The 20,851-nt window shown below is 46.5% G+C and overlaps 1 protein-coding gene and 1 long non-coding RNA gene across 13 annotated transcripts in view; one reads left to right on the top strand and one right to left on the bottom strand.

Moving 5' to 3' along the window:
- BCL2L1 (BCL2 like 1) overlaps positions 1-20,851 on the bottom strand; it is a 51,268-nt gene that overhangs the window by 21,736 nt on the left and 8,681 nt on the right. The window lies entirely within an intron of this gene.
- On the top strand, positions 19,407-20,207 carry LOC147360439 (uncharacterized). The gene is made up of 2 exons (XR_015139155.1): positions 19,407-19,518; positions 19,931-20,207. It is a non-coding gene; the product is annotated as an uncharacterized LOC147360439 (long non-coding RNA).

The following is a 20,851-nucleotide window of genomic DNA, read 5'->3' as shown; positions in this document are numbered from 1 at the left end:
AGTCTACTAGATTGCACTTGGATTCTGTCCTTAGTAGTATCTGACCTGTCTTACTCTCGGTTCACTACTCTGGACAACAGGGACAGTATGTTTCCCAAGCAGGATTACTGTGAGGGTTTAAAAATACAACACAGTGCACTTTAAAGCACCCTGCACGTAAGAGGTACTCAATAAATGTCCGCAATTAGGTTTCATTAGTACATTCATCATAGATGGCTTATGTCATTGGGCCCCTCTTCCAGCCAAGAGACTGCACACCAAGAACCAGTAAGACTTACGGCTCTCTATAGCAACTGGAGCTCTGGATGGAGAAAATTCTCTCGACAGAATCCTGATTAGATTTGGAAACTATAGAACTCTCAGCTCAAAACAGACCAGAGACCTCAGCTCAGACATATGTGAGTTCCCTCTGGGGACTCCACAGCTTCCTGGCTGTGTGTTCTTCAGGCCAGTTACTCTGAGCCTGATTCCTCATCTGTATTAGACTCTGAGACCATGTGTTATTCCTCCTGAGGGGCAGTCAGCATGTTATTTAAGAGCATAAGTGTTAGAGAATTTAAACCTGTGTTTGAATCCCAGCTCTGCAACTTACTATTAGGTTGGTGCAAAAGTAACTGTGGTTTTTGCATTATGGAAATTTACCTTTTAATATTGGAATACATTCTAAATAAATGTGGTTATGTTATACATCATTTTAATGTGCATTTCGCGCTTTGTTTATTTTTTTGCTAATGACTTATTGGAGAAGGAAATGGCGACCCACTCCAGTATTCTTGCCTGGAGAATCCCAAGGACAGAGGAGCCTGGTGGGCTAGTCCATGGGGTTGCAAGAGTGGGACATGACTTAGCAACTAAACTACCACCACCACCACTAAAGACTTATCACTTGCTATTTATTTTATATTTATTTTAGACTATGGAAATGATATTAGACAAAAAGCCAATTTGAGCGATTTCCTTATTTGAGTTCAAAATGGGTTGTAAAGCAGTGGAGACAACTCGAAACATCAACAACACATTTGATCCAGAAACTGCAAACGAACGCACAGTGCAGTATGGTTCAAGAAGTTTTGCAAAGGAGATGAGAGCCTTGACGATGAGCGCGGTGGCCAACCATCGGAAGCTGACAATGATAACTGAGAGCATCACTGAAGCTGATCCTCTTATAACTACACAAGAAGTGGCCAAAGAACTCAAATGTTGACCATTCTACAGTCATTTGACATTTGAAGCAAACTGAAAAGGTGAAAAAGCTCAAGAAGCAGGTTCCTCATCAGCTGTCCGCAAATCAAAAAAACCATCATACTGAAGTGCTGTCTTCTCTTATGCCACACAACAACGAGCCATTTCTTAATCAGATCGTGGTGTGTGAAGAAAAGTGGATTTTGTACAACAACTGACAATGACCAGCTCAGTGCCTGGACTGAGAAAAAGCTCCAAAGCACTTCCCAAAGCCAAACTTGCACCAAAAAAGATCATGGTCACTGATGTTCTGCTGCCGGTCTGATCCACTACAGCTTTCTGAATCCCAGTGAAACCATTACATCTGAGAAGTATGCTCAGAAAATCGATGAGATGCACCAAAAGTTGCAACTGCAGCCAGCACTGGTCAACAGAAAGAGCCCAATTCTTCTCCACAACTCCCAACCGCATGCTGCACAACCAGTGCTTCAAAGGTTGAACGAATTGGGCTATGATGTTTTGCCTCATCTGCCATATTCACCTGACCTCTCGCCAACCGACTACCACTTCTTCAAGCATCTTGACAACTTTTTGCAGGGAAAACACTTCCACAACCAGCAGGAGGCAGAAAACGCTTTCTAAGAGTTCGTGGAATCCCAAAGCATGGATTTTTATGCTACAGGAATAAACAAAGTTATTTCTCATTGGCAAAAATGTGTTGATTGTAATGGTTCCTATTTTGACTAATAAGGACATGTTTGAGCCTACTTATAATGATTTAAAATACATGGTCCAAAACCACAATTACACTTGCACCAACCTAACAGCTTGGGTCACTGACCATAGTACACTGTTAAACCTTCCTGTGCTTTTTTTATCTAAAAATGTTCCGTGTTGGCTGGCTGTATTACTGGGTCTGGCACATAGTAACAGTATCACTTGATACACGAAAGTGTGATCTTTGTAGCTAGAGCCTGCCATGGGAAAGCACTCAGTAAGTATGCTGAATCAGGCCCTGACTGCCCCGGTGGGAGGGTGCAGGGAGGAAGATGCTCCTGTGAGCTGGCACTGCTGCTAATGGCCCACGTTGGTGATGTCTATCAAATCACAAGAGCATACACCCTTTGACCCTGCAACTGCACTTTGAGGGATTGATCCTCCACAGCCAGCCTGTAGTCACACGTGGGCCAAACGAAATATAGAGGGCTGTTCAGTGAGCAGCCCTAATGGGGCTAAAAAACTGCCTCCCAAATGTCTACCACTGCACCCCACTCCAGTACTCTTGCCTGGAAAATCCCATGGGCGGAGGAGCCTGGGAGGCTGCAGTCCATGGGGTCGCGAAGAGTCGGACATGACTGAGCAACTTCACTTTCACTTTTCACTTTTACGCATTGGAGAAGGAAATGGCAACCCACTCCAGTGTTCTTGCCTGGAGAATCCCAGGGGCGGGGGAGCCTGGTGGGCTGCCGTCTATGGGGTCGCACAGAATTGGACACGACTGAAGCGACTTAGCAGCAGCAGCAGGAACTGGTTCAATAAAGGACAGTATTGTGTACGGAATACACTGCAGCTATTAAGAATGAGAAAGTTCTTGATGGACTGATATGGAATGATCTCTGAGAGATACTGTTAAGTGAGAAAATCAAGGTACCAAACAGTATTTATAGCACATAACTGTTTGTATATCATGGGAAATATATGTGATTGCTTATGTCTACAGAGTCCACTCTCCCAGGAAGGGAACTGGGTAGCTAGGAGAAAAAAGTGGGAAGGAGACATTTGTTCCTTTCAAAATTGGAACCCCATGAATATATTATCTATTCCAAGAAAACTAATAAAAAGTTAAGGGCAGGGTGGTTTGAGAGAGGACAGAAGAGAAAAAGAGAAATGAATTCTCCCATAAGAAGCAGTTGGAAAAAAAAAAAGAAAAAAAAAAAAAAGCAGCAGTTGGGACTGCCCAAAGACAGACCCTGTGGCCAGTTATCACACTATCAGAAAAAAAAGACAACTCTGGTATTTGCATCCTGTGACACCAAAATAGTACCACTACTGTATGACCAGCTACACTGGGGCTGCCCCCATCGCTGACCCTTTGGCCCCAGGCAAGGACCAGGAGCCATGATGAAGTTTCTCTGTCCTCTAGGTTAAGTTTGTCCAGGGGAAAAGAAGGTTCTAGTTAAAGTAAAAATTATCCCTGATAGTCTCAGGAGAAAAAACGAAAAAGTGGGGACCTAGCTCTGGAGGAACATGGGCAGTCAGGCTCTAGGGGGAGGGCTGGCAAGCAGGCCTGAAAACCCCCTCCTCCTCCCACCTTTCTTCCCCTAAGCCCCCAACCACTCCTTCTCCTCCTGTTTTCCTTAACAATCTGCCTGCATGCTAAAAAACACTCTATCAGATAGGGACTCCTAGAAGTAAATGGAGACCCAACTGGCTCTGGAAGAAATATACATGGCTAATCAAATGTAAGCAAAGATGCTTTACTTCCTAAGTAACCCTGAAAATAGTCCTTGAATATTTTTAACTTTTGATTATGAGAATATTTAAACGTGTACAAAAGTAGACAGAATGATAAAATGAACCACCCCCACTCAGCTTCAACAATTATCAACTTCATACCGATCGGATTTTACGTGTTTCCACTCTCCCTTGCACGCATGCGTGCTAAGTCGTTTGTTTCAGTTGCGCCCAACTCTGTGACTCTATGGGCTGAGGATCTATGGACTGTAGCCCGCCAGGCTCCTCAGTCCATGGGATTCTCCAGGCAAAAAATACTGGAGTGGGCTGCCATGCCCTCCTACAGAGGATTTTCCCAACTCAGGGATCAAACCTGTCCGTGTCTCCTAAATTCGTAGGCAGGTTCTTTACCACTAGCGCCACCTGGAAAACCCACTCTCCCTTACCCCTGTATTATTCTGAAGCAAATTCTAGACATAGTTTAATATGTGCTTCTAAAAAAGGAAAAAAAAATTCCATAATTGCAATACCATTATTGTATCTAAAATTTGAAGAAATCCAACAAAAGTCATGGAAGGGTTTTAAATGTGATCAAAACTCCCAAAGAGGGCACCTTTGTTCAACATGAAATATTAATGCAGTGTATATAATAAGCTCTAGGTACAACTGAAGTTATAAATAATTCAGATTTATAGATGTTTAAAGCCTATTGAAATAAAGGTATTCCACCAACAAAAATACTAAGATGACATGAAAGTCAATTCTAGATCTATTAAAGACTTAAATGTGAAAGGCAAAACTTCAAAACTTTAAGGAGAAAATACAACTGTCTTTAGGACTACAGATTAAGGAAGGATTTCTTCAACATAACACAAAATGTGTAAATTGTGGAAGAAAAGATTCAACTACACTAAAATTAAGACATTTTAGGGGGCCTCCCTGATGGTCCAGTGGTTAGATTTTACCTTCCAGTCCAAAGGGTACAGGTTCAATCCCTGGTCAGGCAGCTAAGACCCCACATGCCTCGGGGCCAAAAAACCAAACCAAAACACAAAACAGAAGCAGTGTTGTAACAAATACAATAGACTTTAAAAAAAAAAAAAAAGAAATTTCAGTCATTAAAAGATATCACATATAAGGTGAAAAGGCAAAATGCAAAACTGAGAGCCTACATTCACAACACATGCAGACAAAAGATTAATGTTCAGAATATGTAGAGAATGCCTACAAATCCATAAGAAAAAGGCGTATCAACACTAAACAGAGCAAAGAATTGTATAGATATTTTACAAAAGAGGAAACATGAAAGGTCAATAGATGTAAGGAAAGATTCTCCACTCCACCTGTAATCTGAGAAATGCAAATTAAAACCCCAAGACACCATCTCACACCCACCAGCTATATAAAAATTTTGAAGTCTGACTGTATCAAGTATTATTAAGATGTAAAGCAATGGAAACTCATATGCTTCTGCTTGCAGCATAAATTCTTACAAACACATAGGGTAACATTTGGGCATCATCTTCCATCAAGCAATTCCAATCCTTAGAGCAACGTTTCCCACTGTGGTCCAAAGACCCGCAGCAGCAGTATGGCCTGGGGACTTGTTAGAAACGCAAATTCTCAGGCCCCAGTCCAGGCAGACAGAAACACTGCAGGGGTGGAGTCCAGCAATCTGTGGTTTAACCAGCCCTCCAGTTGACTCTGATGAGCAGCTAAGGGGTAGGAACCACTGCCCAAGAGAGATGCTTGAACACGTGCATGTGAGGGGGAGACACACACAGATGTTGTTCAAAATCACACTATTTGAAACTGCAAAAACAAGGGAACAACCCAAATAACCACTGACAATAGAATGGATAATTTGAGACATAATCATACAAAGGGACATGAAAATAAATGAACTACAGCTATACACGTAACATTGACGGATCTCACAATATTGAATGAAAAAAGTAAACTGCAGATGAATACACACACTATGATATTTAAATGAAATTTAAAAGCATGCAGAAGCACACACACATACACACACACACACATACACATTCAAACTTTAAAAAAAGGCAAGGGAATGGTAAACACAAATCTCAGGAAAATGGGCAGGGGGTAGCTGTAACTGGAGGGAGCTTCTGAGGTACTCATAAAAGTTTGATTTCTTAAACTCGGTTACCAGTTTACAGGTGATCATTTTCCTACTGAAACTTTACATATGCATAAGATATTTTCTGTTGTATTTATGATAAATTTCTTTTTTAAAAAAGAAAAAAGGTATGCTGAAACAGTGCAATAGTTGGAGTCAGAACTGCAACCATTTGCTCTGACTACATGTGTGGTGTCCAAAGAGTTAAGCCTGTTTCTGGCCTGCCAGTGGGAGGGCAGGCAGCAGCTGGGGCACAGTGGGAGTCCCTGGCTCCAGCTGGCTCCAGCTTAGATCTGCTTGGATCAAGCACCACGCCCAGGAACTGGCACCTGTGTGTGTGTGTGTGTGTTGGGGGGGACGGCCTCCGGACAGGTGGCACCTGAAGCCCTTGATGACCTGTCCATGTAAAGAACTGGGCCCAGTTAGAGGGATGGTAGCCTCCTCCTCCTCTAGGAGCCCCTCCAGCTGGTAAGAAAGTATGCTGGTGGCAGTTCGGAGTTGGTGAGGAGGGGACGAGGGTCTGGGACTCAGGGTGGGGGTGGGCAAGGAACTGGGTGGGCTGGGCTCAGATATCACCGGAGGCTGCTGGGATTAGCACCTGCTGAGAATGAGATTAGGTTTCTTGGGACAGGCTCATCTCTCTAATGTCTCCCCCCACCACCCCCCCCAAAAAAAAAGCTGTCTCCCTGTGGCTTTTCTCTGCTGGACAGATGGTGTCTGAGCTGTCTTTTGGAGGGTGGGCTCCTTGAGAGGGTGGTGGAGGTGAGGTGGGAGCTGATGCCTGCTTGGTCATGGGATTCCCTGTCTTCCACAATAATAATGATCAGAGCTCTTACTGAGGCCCTACTATATGCCAAGTACAGGCTTGGTAAACTTAAACACTTGCCCAAAAGTCAAACAGTAAACAAATGAGGCCTTGCATGCAGGCAGCCCTCGCAAGAAACTACTGGCCATGATGATATCTTCGCCTTCTCAATAAATAGCAGCAAGCTTCTTCCAGTTACTCAGGCCAAAAACCCAGACTCTTTTCTCTCTCACACACCCCTTATCCAATCTTAGCAGATCCACTGGACCTGACTTTCAAATTATACTGATGCACTGACTACAGCTCACCACTTTGACCACGCCTCCACCCTCATACAAACCACCCTCATCACCTGCCCAGCTTCTCACTAGGCTCATGCTCCCCGTCTTGCTCATGCAGTGAATATAGGGACTTTGGTTTGTTTAATGCCGTATGCCCAACCTATTACGCAATGCCTAACACATGGCAGCCACTCAAAAATATTTAATGAACAAATGAATGAATGACCAACCTCTCGACCAACCTCTCTTAGGAAATGACTCAGATTCAGAAGGGAGGAAGGCCTGAGTGTCCTTAGTTTTCTCAGCCAAGATGACCTTTGGTACCCCAAGGCAGTGGTCAAGGTCCTTCCCTATTAGGAAATGCCCTGGGTGCAGAGCATCACCGCTGTGTCATCTGCTTGTGCCTGCACACATGCACATACACACTGGGCCACAGGAGCTGGAGAAGAGCCACTTCTGATTAGGATGTGTCTAGGGGACTGTCCCTGCACTATATACATGGTGGTTTTCATTCTCATGAATGAAGAGTCACTCATCGGTTCAGAATGGAGGATTCTGAACTGAAGGATGACAGGGTCTGATCTCTACTTTAGAAGGATCATGGCCGCTATTTGGATAATAGATGGTTGGGGGGGTCGGGGGGGGGAACACAAGGGCAGAAGCAGGGAGGCGGCTGTAGAGCTGTCCAGGTGGGAGAGGGAATGAGCAATAGCTTTGCCCTCTCACCTCCCACTGCCGGCCTTTAACCAGGCTAAGTTCTCCTGCCAAATGAGAAACAGTGACAGCACATGCTGGGGACTTCCTCAGCAATTTCCCTTATGAATAAAGCACCTCATTAACCCCCTCAACAGTCCTAGTAAAGCAGATTCTAGCAATACCCAAGATTTACAGAGAAGAAAACGAAGGCACGAAGAGGTAAAGTCACCTGTCAAGATTCTACAGCAGTCCGCTTCCAGCCAGCATCCATCCATAGCCTAGCCAGACTCCAAAGCCCAGTTCCCAGACTTGCTCAATGGCCTTCTTTTGAGGACCTGTCTACAGTGCTACCATTCACTGAGTACTCCCTGGGCGCTAAGTGCATTGCTGAACGCTGTACCTGTGTTATGTAATATTCCAATGATCAAAGGAGTCACATACCCTGGTGACTTCCATTCTACACATGAGAACAGCAAAGCTTAGAGAGGCAAAAGTCATAGAACAGGTAAGCTTATTGTCCTACTCACCTGCCACTGAGCCATCTTTTTACTATTTTTCTTTTTCTCTATTTTCTTCCTTTTCAGTCACTGGGTCAATGGAAGATACCCAACAGATCATAGTGTGGTGGATGCTCTGCTCTAAAGTATCAGCTGTCTTTTGTCCCCTTGACCTGATGTTAAATGCCTTAAGGTCAAAGCCCACAAATAACATTTGTTTGCCCATCCTACAGCACTGGACCTGAGCCTTCGACTTGGGCAAAGGAGATGAGAAGGGTCAGGAGTTCTTGTCAAAGTCACAGGGCTAAATGAAGGTGGAGGAGAGGGGCCCTCCTATGAATCCTACACCTGGATGGCACAGTTCCTTTAGCTTGAGAAGCCTTGAGGACACTTTTATCTGGGAAAATGCACCTTCCAACTCTTTATGGGGAGCACTGTTTCAGCTAACACCCTGCAGACAGGTGGAATGTCCGTACCCCAGTCTCATTCTGAAGAGACTTGCGGAGTGGGAAGGAAGGGGCAATGACTTTCAGTTCCCGTTAATGTGTCTAGAAGCAGCAGCTGATTCAGCTAGATGATGTCACCTTCCCAAACCTCCTGACCAGCAGCTGAGATGGTAAAAGCAGGAAACTGGAGGCTACTCAGCTGGCTAAGCCCGAACATGCTTCTGGCAAAGGCCAACAGTAACCCCAGGCTCTGGAGGCATCCTCCTGCAGTTGAGCAAAAAGAGTCCTCACAGATGACAGGATAGTAGGTGTCCTTCAAGACCGTCATGCCAGGATACTACCCTAACTCTCCTTTTGCTCAGCAGCTTTCTGCACATCCCAAACTAACACTTATTCGAGGTTGGAGCCCTGGAAAGAAGCCTGGGTTTGGAGCCAGACCATGCTGGAACTGAACCCAGGTTCCACCATGTCCAAGCTGCAGGACCCTGGGCATGGAACGTCATCTCTCTCAACCTCAGCTTCCTCATGGAAAAGAAACAGGGGCTAACAGCCCACTCATCACACAGGCCGGGTAGGAGAATAAACAAGACAATGGACATAAAGTGTCTGATTGGGGAAAGATGCATAGTAAGTGGTGGTCGCCATTACTCCCTTTGGGTCAGAGTGAAATACCAATACCACAAAGGGAAACCAATGCCCACACTAGACCCACTAGTGTGAGAGCCGAATATATACGTGGGCCCCAAGCCTGGACGAGCCTTGCTTTTCTGTTTGCAAAAATCTTTGCTTCAGATCTTCTCAGGCTGGCTTTCTCCTTCATCTACACTCTGGTCAAAAGTCACCTTCTCAGAGAGGCCTTCTTGACCTCCTCATCTAATGTTGCTTCCCTAGATTCCCTGAGACTGCATTACTCAGTCTCATTTTCATCTGAGATCATCTTATTTCTTGGGGTAGCTGGCTCCCCAGCTAATATAGTAGTTCTGTGAAAGCAGTGTCCTTGACTGTCCTGTTCATCACAGCATCCCTGGCCCTCAGCAGAGGTCTGGCACGTACTGGTGCTCAACAAACATCTGCTGAATCAACAAATGAATGAATGTACCTGCAATGGCCAAAGGCTAAACTGACAAGGACCCCACACTTATTCCTCTGCTGTCAGGTCCTGGCTCTCATTCCAGATGCTGGCATTGCTACCTGGGAATCAGTGAGTGGACCAACAGGTGGCCAGGATGGGCATCCATACCTGGTAATAACTCATATGTTGGGATACCAGGACTGCTGAGGAGGGCCTCAGACTCTCCTGCAAGTCTAGCTTCAGCTGACCTTTCGGTCTTTATTACCTAATAAGCGACCCTTCCAGACACATTCCAAAACAGACTGCCACTCCTATGGGTCTCTCCCTCCTTGAGAGTCCATCCCAATTTGCACAACTGAGGTCAGGTGGAGCACAAGCCCCTTTTTTCCCTGTCTCTGCAGTAAGTCCCTGCACAAACTCACCTCTTCTGTGAAGTATTGCTCTTATTTGGCATTTAGCATTTATTATTGGTTTTCTCAAGATGTCCCTGTCATGTTCATAACATCTTTTCTAATTCAACTGGAAGTACTTCAAGGGTAGAACTGGCTCTTCAAATGGTGATATCTCAATTAATAAATCTGGGGAAAAGCCTCTCTTTGAAACAAAGCTGGCTGGGTCCAGAAAGGGCCTGCTGGCCAGGCCCCTTTGGTGAAGGAAGCGGAAGAGATCATCATGCTGCCTTAGTCCAGGAGCAAGGGAGCCAATAAACCCTGGACAATCACATGGAGTCTGGGATGATCCCAAGGTCATGCACATGACTGGAGTTTTAAAATATACCATCGTTTTCACAAGTCTGGGCATAATTTACTTACCAATCATAAAGAATGATAGAGAAACTTTGCTCAGTTCCAAGGACTTAGTGGTATCTGCTTCTGTGAACTAAGATAAGCTTAGTCCTGGCCCTCATCTTATCTATACTTTCCTTTCCCTTGACTCCACTCACTATTTTATCCTTTTGATCATATGAATTTTCCTAAGTTGCCAACTAAGTTTCCAACTTTTTTGTAAAACAGAGTAAGGCTCTAATAAAATATGACTTGGTCCATTTCTCTTTTAAATGCTACAATGGTACACAAAAACAACATCCCAAACACTTCATTATGACACAGCTCAGTGACAAAAATAATGCCTGAATCACTAAGCAGAGTGCGTGGCACTTAGTGAGCATTCAAAAGGTTAAGTTCAAAGAACCTCACAATTCTTACTAGCTTCTTTTCTCTGGGCTGACTCAGTTTTCTCATGTGTAAAATAAAAACAATGTCTTAGGTTTGTTCATTTGTTCAATCATTCATTCCAAAATCATTCACTGAATGCTTACTACCTGTAAGGAACAGTTCTAGGTACTAGAGATAAAATGATGACCAAACTAAAGTCCTTGTAATCATGGGGCTTATATATTCTAGAAGGGTGACAAAAAAATCAAGTAAACAGAAAGAAAATTTCAGACAGAGGTTGGTGCTGTGATAAAAATACAAGGTAAAAGAGAAGAGAGTAATTAAGTAGTACAAAGCTTGGCTACTTTAGATCAAAGGTCAAAGAGAACCCTCAGAGGAGATGACCTGTGAGCTGAGTCACCTGAAGAACCAGCAGGCAAACACCAAGGGCAGAGCACTCCAGGCAGACCCAACAGCAACTACAACGACCCTCCAGCAGGGACAGGTGAGCCTGGAACAGCAGGAGCCCCTAAGCTAGGCGAGCAGAGAGGGAAAAGAAGTGGTAAAGGATGGAGAGGCAGCCAGTATCAGATCGTGCAGGCCTTAGGAAGGCCTCAGTAAGGACTCTGGGTTTTATTCCAAGTGGGTGGAGGGTTGTAAGCAAGAATGTGACAAGATCTGAATTTGGTTTCCAAAAGACCATTCTGCCTGCAAGGTTTGGGAAGAAGTGCTTTTTTTAAGGTACTCTTTTAGCTCCAATATCTGATTCCCCTGTCATTCTAGGCTCCCATGAATTGGTTGCCTGATCCTCCTCAACAAAGAGGAGCAAAGAGGAGGAGCAGTTTCAGCCCTGGGGCAGAAGCAAAGAATATGTGTCACCTTGTTCCGCAGATGGAGGGAGTGGCCCAATCAGGGAGGGGTGGGAATCCCAGCTTGGAAAACAGCATCGCCAAGCCACCTTTATTGTTTCTGCCTCCTGTGTGGAAGTTTCTGCCCAATGACACAGTGCTGTGGAATGCTCTCCCCACCCCCCCACACCCAATCTTCCGTTTACAGAGGCCAGAATTGTACTTTGCATTCCTCCCAGGATTTAGCTCAAATCTAGCCTACAGGAAATGGTCGATAAAGAGCTACTGATTGATTAATGATGAAAGGGAATATTCCCAGCCATTAGGCAAATATTAATGAGCATTATGAGTACTATGTTGGGTCTCTGGGGATACAAGGTGATTAAGATGAATTTCTTGCCTTCACTGAGTTCAGAATTCAGCAGATGGACCAAAACCACAGACAGCTACAATGAGTAACAGCAGCAACACTGATGAGGCCCTCTTTATCCAGAAGTAGAACACTGGGCTCTGCTGCCAGACGGAAGTTCCAATCACCACTTACCAACCTAGCATCTTTCTACAAACCCCTTAACTTCCCCATGTCTCACTTTTCTCCTCTGTAAAATGAGAATTATAGTAAGAATGCCTACTTCAATGGTATTGTTTGAGAATTCAATGAATACATACGAAACACTTAAGGATAAGTGCTCTGTAAATGTTAGCTATTATTAAAATTGGGCTTCCCTGGTGGCTCAGATGGTAAAGAAACTGCCTGCAATGCAGGAGACCTGGGTTTGATCATTGGGTTGGGGAGATTCCCTGGAGAAGGGAATGGCTATTCACTCCAGTATTCTTGCCTAGAGAATTCCATAGACAGAGGCGCCTGGAGGGCTATAGTCCACGGGGTCGCAAAGAGTCAGACACTACTGAGCGACTTTCACTTTTTCATTATTAAAATTACTGTAACATCTGTGCCAAGCTCAACATGATCTCATTTCATCCTACAAAAACCCTACAAATCAGGTATTATCGTCTTCATTGTTGAGATGGGAACTGAGGCTCAGAAAGAAGAATGAGTCCAAAATCAAACAGCTGGTATGTGAAGAAGCCAGATTCAAACTCAGCTCTGCCCCACTCTAGAGCCCATACTTCCGATAATGAAATGATCTCACTCTCTTCAAAAGCCCCCAACACAGTACAGTGCCCCGAACATAGCAGAGGTCTCTGGTTACCATTCCATCATTCCTGAAGATCTTCCAGCAGGAGGTGCTGTGATGCCCAGCGGAAGCACTTCTTTCACCTTGAAGGGGTTTGAGAAGGGCTCAAAGGACACTAACCTGGGCGCCAAGTGTAGACTTTGCTCTGGAGTTGTACGGGTTCTCCATACTGAAGCTTGGGGTACTAATTTGGAACCCTATCTTCCACCACTAAATCAGACCCAGAAACTGCTCCCAGGTGCCTGGACACCTGCGTGGACAGGCAGGCAGTTTTCTCTGGGCTGACTTCTTGTCTGGCCCTACTTGTCTCTCAGTTTCATCACTTAGCCACCAGCCTGGGGCCTCTGCCTGCACCTGCTGCTGGACCCAGTCCCAGGGGACCCTGCCCCGAAGGGCCATTTCTCAGTGACTCCCTGGGGACTTCCTTGATATGGTAATCCCTAGGGTTCCATATGAATGTGGGTGTTGTGAGCAAAGGGAAATTTTTTCTCACTGAGTAGCAGACAGGGAGTGGGTAGAACAAGGGGTGGTTGTTCTTGTTTTGAATCAGAGGTGAGCGTGGGGTGAGGCACACTGGTGCCTCCCAGTTTTATATTTAAGCAGTACTGATCCTGGCCAGTCAGAGTTCCCATTCAGCAGTCTGGCCAAGGTGGGTGAGGACATCCAGGGGTGAGGAATTAGTAGTCATTTCACCTTCCCATTTGAGTTATTACTCAGAGGTCTGGCTTTGCTGCGTAGTTAGACTGCAGAAGGCAACCAATGGCTGAATCAATGAATGACCAAACTTCACAGTGAGAGGAAAAGCAAAGACCCTGTATTTGGGGAGCTTTTACTCCACACCAGGCTCTGTGCCAGGGCACTTTATATACACTGCTCATCATCAGGAATGTTCATCAACTTGGACACTAAACACACAGCCTGGCAGTAGCTGATGGCAGTGAATGGGATGTGGTTTCCACCCTCAATCAGCTCAGAGTACCTGGCTTAATCTTTCTCCCAACAATCCTGTGAAATGATTATTAATTCCACTTTATAGATGTCCAAGCTTAGAGAAGTAAAGTAACTTGTCCAAATTCATGAAGTTAGATAAGCCAAACAGCTAGGATATTGCTTCCACCCAAAAAGTGCTTGGTGGTTGAAGGAATGAATGAATGACAGTTATGGTTTGACCTCAGTCAAGGAAGGAGCAGCAACAAGACCAAACATTTATAGTTCTCAAAGTGCTTTTTCATCTATCATCTCCTTGGGCCTCTCAGCTAGCACGAGAATGAGGCAGGGTGGGTGTTATCTTTCTCTAGCAGATGAGGCAACAGGCTTACAACCACACAGCAAATAAGGAGTGAGGCCACTCGAAAATGCCAGAGTCCCCACAACACTGTTTAATCATTCAGATGCAAGTCAGGCACCTACTATGTGCTAGGCAAGCTCCTATGCTCTTTAAATATTCAACTCATTAAGTCTTGCCTCAGTCAACAGATGCCTGTCTTCTATGTTTCAGGTTCTGTGGCAGGATCTAGGGACAGAGCAGTAAATAAAGCAGAGGAGGAGATCCCTGCCTTCCTGGAGATACTTGGCAAAGATCGAAAAAAATAAGCCCCATTACCAAATGCCCAGTCAGCAACACTGGCCAAACCCCCACAGTGTACAGCATGACTAGGGGCCCTCGTGGAGGATATGAGGAACAAGGTTAGGAGCTGCAGTCCCCAGCTTCAGGAACCTTAAAATCTCCAAGCTCTTGCTTCAAAGCATATCCACACACTCTGTTAGCCTAAAAGTTTGCTCTTGGAGAGTAGCTCCAATTGTGATCACAACTTCTTGATCACCTGTGATGGCAATCTGCTAGTAACAGCTGTAATAGTAGCTGTCATACTGAGTAACTACACGTGCTCCATGCTAAGTGCTCCATGTATCTTATCACATATTTTCATGATCAAAAGAGTCTTTCAAGAAAAGTACTACATTATTTTAGCCTCTTTATAGACGAAGAAACTAAGGCTGAGAGAGATTAAGTAATTTGTCCAAGGGTAACTAACTATAGAGCAAGCAGGATGCAGCACTGGTTTGTCACATTTTGTATCTGACTCTTAACAGGGATAGAATTTCTCCCAGGGAAGCAATAGAGAGGCAAACATCAAGAATACCAAGAGCAGCTGCTTCCTAGAAGGGCTGGGGCCTCAAGAGCCCCCAACAGATTCTTCCTCACCCTCTTTTATCAGGTCTGAACATCAGTACAAGGAGGAAAGGTAAGCAGGTAACGTTAGGTTAGGTATGCTCAAGCTATCCCTAGGGCAACATGAGTCTCTGCTGAACCTCCAGGAAAGAAGTCTGTGACCTTTATTTGCCACTCACTAACCCCTCAGAGAGAGACAGAAGCAGGGGTGGCGGGGAGGAAGGGGCAGGGGAGTCCTTTCCCTGGCTTGGGGAAGGGTGAGGCCCACCTAGGAAGAAGCCTGACTGGTTCTCTCCTCTCTTGGACAAGAAGTCTGCACATGTGATACGGTGCACATGGACACCCCTCAGGGGAAATGCCAGGCTACCTTTCGGACCCAAGAAGCCTCAGAGAGGAGAGACTGGCACAGCTCTGAACTGCAAGCTAAGTGAACAATTTCTAAGCACTGTAACTAGGTCATCAGGTTCCTGGAGAAGCCAGCTGTGACTGGGAGGTGGGGGATGGGAGGGAAATTTTGCAGCCTACCAAGATCCCTACTTCCCTTCAGGCCCCGCCCTCCCTGAAATCTGCACCTGCTCCCAAACTGACCCCTCCCCCCAGCTGGGCCCAGCTGTCAACGGTTCCCAATGCCCCACCCCTGCCTTCCAGGGGCCGGAACCACAGGGGCCTCTTGGACAGGAGGTACCTTATTGCTACCTGAGCCCTTTGGAAAGGAAGCTGTGGGGCAGGGAAGGAGTGGCCTCTCCCGGGGGGGATTTCTTCTGCCACGAGGGCAGTAAGAAAGCTGGGCCCATTTGGGCCTGCCCAGGGTACCTTCCTGGCATTGCTGTCGCAGGTGGCAGAAGACAGGTGATGTTTACCCGGCTAAGACCAGAGTTGCCAAAAGGCTTCAATCAAGCCTTTGAATCTGCACCTGGCCCAGAGCCCCAAAATAACAACCAGCACTGCCTACCTGATCCACAGGTCGCAGGTGCCTCTGGCTTTTTTTCTCCCTGCAGCTCTGTCTGCTGAGCCCTGGCTGGCAAGGGATCCTGTTCCAGTGATGACTAGGGACCTGGCTGCATCACTCTGGTGCTGGGCCTCTCCCCAGCTGGCCCACCTCTACTGCCAACTATCCCGTCCCTCTGTCCACAGGCTCCCACCATCAGTCACCATTCCCTTCTCCCTTACCGGCTTTATGACAACCCAGACCCTCTTCTGCCGGTCTGCCCCCTCACTGTCGCCCAAATGCTTCCTACACATTTCAGCCTCCACTTCTGTCTGCACTGCTCTTACCTACCAAAGCTGCCCTTGCCACATTCTTTTCACCTACTGTAAGCCTTCATGCTCCACATCTTCCTCGGAGGTAGTAACGACGCCTAACTGAGCATACTGTATTCAGGCACCATGCTAGGTGGGCTAGTCACTCACTCCTTCAGTAAGTATTTGCTGAGTGGACCCCTTGTGCCAAGCATTATGAGAGATGCTGGGGATGAAGGAAACATGAGACAAAACTCCTGCACTCTGGGAGCTTAGGTTTTACAAAAGGAGACAGACAGTAAGGAGGTAAACACAGGTGGCCTCTGGAGAGGTGACATTTGAGTTGAGACCTAAATGCTAAGACAGCCCTGATCAGATCTAGGGAAAGAGTGATCCATGCAAGCCCGAGCAAAAAAGATCACCACTGCTATCTTCATTAAGGGATGACTACTACCTTTCATTTTATGGACGAGGAAACCGAGGACTTGGTGTGAACTGCACAAAAGTCCTACTGCTGGGAAAGCTATCATTCAAGCCTCTAGTGAACTTTCTCCTTCCTGACACTTTCCACTATCGGCACAGAAGAGGGTCTGAGCTGGCAGTGCAGCTGGCGACGGAGAAGGAGCACAGGATGATGCAGGCTGAGGGTGGAGGCCACTGGGCCGAGTCACCAACTGAGTAGCTGATGGTGGGAGTGGGCTGGTTTGGCGGAGGTCCAGGTACCCGTGGGATGTGGCCAGCGGGTCTGTCCTCTTCCATTTCTGGAGCCTACACTACAGATTTGGCATCGTTTGCCTGGAGCCGTTCACCAAGGGCTGTGAGTGTATTCCTACTGCTTTAAATGAGTTTGCTCCCTTAAGGACATTTTTTAGCCTGTTGCTAAGTCGCTTCAGTGTCCGACTCTGTGCGACCCCATAGACGGCAGCCCACCAGGCTCCCCTGTCCCTGGGATTCTCCAGGCAAGAACACTGGAGTGGGTTGCCATTTCCTTCTCCAATGCATGAAAGTGAAAAGTGAAAGTGAAGCCGCTCAGTCCTGTCCGACTCCTAGCGACCCCATGGACTGCAGCCTACCAGGCTCCTCCGTCCATGGGATTTTCCAGGCGAAAGTGCTGGAGTGGGGTGCCATCGCCTTCTCTGTTTGTAGCCTAACCTGCATCTAATAATAACAACCCTTCATGTTCATTGAGCAAATCCTGGCCAAGCCTGTGCCCAACCCTAGGCCCTGTGCCAGGTACTCAGGGGTGAAATAAGCCAGTCTGGGCCTGCAGAGAAACAATGACGCTGTGGTTTGAGGGTAGGCTTTGGTATCAGATACAGCTGAGTGCAAGACCCAGCTCTGCCTCTTACAAGGTGAGTCACTCTGGACATGCTATAGGGCCTCTTGAAGCTCTGAATTCTCCATCTTCATACCAAAGCAGTTGTGAGGACCAAAGAGGATGATTATGTCAGGGCATAAACATAGAACCTGGCACAGAGCAAGCACTCAACACACAGCGTCTGTCGTTATTACTAAGGAACACTTATGCATTTTACTTTCTCATTTGAGCCTTGCTTACTCTTCGGGCTGGTACTATTCTCTCAGATGTGTGGATGAGGCTGGAAAGCTGATTCGGATAGTGCAGCAGCACCACCAGCGAGAAATTAAGCTAAGCTTCAAATCTGAGTGCAGAGTTTTATCTAAGGTTTTGTAGAAAGTGATCAATACATCCTGTAACGAGCCTTGCCTGGTGTGTCTGGGAGCTGAGGGAACAGCTGGGTGCCGCACACAGACTGACTCAGATGGCAGAAGAACACACCAGCATGGCCCAGGGTGTGGGGCATGGAAACAGATCATTGAGGAAGGGCACCCAGGCCCCTCACTGCAGTACCCACAGCATGCCCAGCACTCAGCACAAATAAAGCATGCACCAGTATTTGCTGATTTAACAAATGAAACAAAACTCAGGACAGCTCTGAGCAATGAATCCAGACTTACTAAAAGCAACATCGATAAGAGTGAGTTAAAAGAATTCTAAGCCATTTACTGTGGGATAAGACTCCTGCTGTAGTTTCCTCCCTGAAATGGAACTGAACATACCCACATCACTCACTTCACTATGAAATGATGTATACACATCATCTTTATACAAAGACGTAAATTATAAAGTGTTATCATGCACATAAAAACGGTTATCATCATGCTACAGACCACTAAGGCAGTAAAGTGTCGTGAAGACAAGCACCTCAGGTTTGAATCCCCGGTCATCCTGGTAACAATAGTCTGCGAGGCTCCGAGCATGCCACTTTTCTCTGAGACTCAGTCTTCTCAACTCTACCGTGAAGATGACACTACCAACCTGGCAGGGTTTTTAAGATGGTTTAGAGATAAAGAACACAGGCTTCGAGTAAGCCAGACGTGGTTTCAAATCTTAACTCTGCTTCTTACTAGCTGAGTCCCCCCAAATCTCACTGTCCAGTAATGCTGAGGTTGTTGGACAGTAACACAGAAATGAAGCTGGGGAAAGCCCTGCCACATAGTAAGCACTGGATAAACGCCAACAACCATTCAGACACCTTCGGGGAAGGGGGTGCAGTGCAGTGTTTAAAAGGGGGAGCTTGGAAATTACCCTTGTAGGCTTTGCCACTTACTAACCGTGCTACCCTGCATAAGCTACTTAACATCTCTGTACCTCAGTTGCCTTGTTTGAAAAACAGGGATAATAATAGCAACAACTTCAGAATATTGTCTACGAATGGAATAAATTAGTACATGTAAAGCATTGTGAACAATGCCTGGCATACAATAAGCACTTGATAAATGTTAGGTGCTATTAATAGTAACATTAACAATAATATTAATCACCAAGTGGAATAAGAGGGAGGGACTGTATAATCCTGGGACACGGGCATCCTGTGGAAGAGTTCCAGGGAAGTCCCTGGGCAGCTGTTTGTAGGCAAGTTCTCAGCCTCTGGCAGAAAGACTCTTCTATAGAAAGGACATGAGGCTGAGGGTTCCTGAGCAAAAACTTCAGTCCTGCTGACCAAGAGGCCAGCCTCTGGGGAGGCCAGTCAGGCTCCTTGGAAGGACACAGTGTTCCCGGCCCCGCCTGACTCGGGGGAACAAAGGCACGTGTGTGTGGCCAGGGAGGAGGGAGGGGAATGTTTCCCTTTCAAGAGCGGAACAAAGGATCTGAGGCATAGTTGACTGCCTTCCAATTCCCTCCCAGGCTAGCTTCTATTCCTCAGATGATTGTCCAACAAGGTTTTCAATCTTTTAGCTTCCTCCTGAAAGGTGACCGCGGGGAGGGGGTGGCAGGCTCCACTCGACCCTCCATCAATCGTCTCCAAGAGGTAGGATTTCTACCTGCCAAACCTCTGAGGAGTCCCAGGCCTGTGCAGGGGGTGGGGTGGGGACCCCTGAGGGTTAATGGATGACATAGGGCACCGCAAGTGACAGGTTTCATGTCCCTCTAGGGGAAGTTCAAGACTACTACTAACTGCTACTTAGTGTGGAGCCAGGAGAGAATCCAGGAGTTTGGACAACCCCCTTCGAAGGGTGGGTGGAAAGGTGTGACAGAACTCAGTGGAAAGCATTTTCTAAATCTGAAAGGGATGATCGTGAGCTGGAGAGAGAAGACGGTGAAGGGTCAAAGGGGAGGGAACAAAGAAACTGACAAGAGGAAAGGGAGAGACATGGGCAAAAAAGGAGTCTGTGCGTGGGGAGAGCCTTTAGGAATATTACTTTCCAATTTCCACACTCTAGCAAGCAAGAATCCGGCTGCAGGGCTGGGACAGGAAGCAGTCCATGGAAGTCACTGCAATGGCATTTCCTGAAGAGGGAGAAAAAAACCTCTAGTTCCGAGGGGAGCTCTGGAGTCTGACCAAAAAGTGCTGCAGTGGGGAGCCAGTCTCAAAGCTCTGGCTTGGCCTGAGTCTCATCAGGGGTGAAACCATGAGGCAGAAGGTCCCAAAGGCAGTTTCTTTCTGCAAAAATACTATTTACAAAAATCAGTATGTAATAAATGTGATTGAAGGAACCCTAGGATGTGACTGCTGATACTAACCGTCACTATGCAGAGCCATACGACAGGAATTAACTCACTAAATCTTCAGAACACGGCACCATTATTACAGCCATTTACAAGGTAAAAGACTTGCCCTAGGTCACACAGCATACAAGTGATCAAATCTAGATCTGAAAGCCCAAACCCTGCATCTTCCTCCTGATGGGCAAGTCACTTCATCTTTCTCAGCCTGATTTCCCTCTGCTCACCTCCCGGGTTGTCGGTTATAAGCATCAAAAAGGCAAGGTGGGGGGAATTACTGGCAGTCCAGTGGTTAGGCCCCGAGCTTCCACTGCAGGGGCCATGGGTTTGATCCCTGGAAAGAGCCATCCTACAGCATAACTATCATGAAATATGCCACAATGGTGGAACCCACCACAAGGCCTAGGGCCATTGAGAAGCAGGATTCCTAGACTCAACTTCAAACCTCCATCTTATAGATGGGAAACTGGGGCCTAGAAGTGATGTAGCCAAGGTGAAACAGTGAGCTGAGGCAGATTTGAGACTAGAACTGGGATCCTAACAAAGACCAGCATTTGACTAACATGGCAAAGCAGCACTACAGAGCTCCTGGCAGGACAGGAACACTGCCGGGGCCTGCCTGCCTGCCCTAAGGGTGT

The sequence above is a fragment of the Bos grunniens genome, chromosome 13 (assembly GCF_055505025.1).
Source record: "Bos grunniens cultivar Pamir isolate PY7600 chromosome 13, Bosgru_T2T1.0, whole genome shotgun sequence".
In the NCBI taxonomy this organism is placed as follows: domain Eukaryota; kingdom Metazoa; phylum Chordata; class Mammalia; order Artiodactyla; family Bovidae; genus Bos; species Bos grunniens.
The sequence above is the reverse complement of the archived record's forward strand: the minus strand, read 5'-3'. Positions and strand labels throughout refer to the sequence as shown.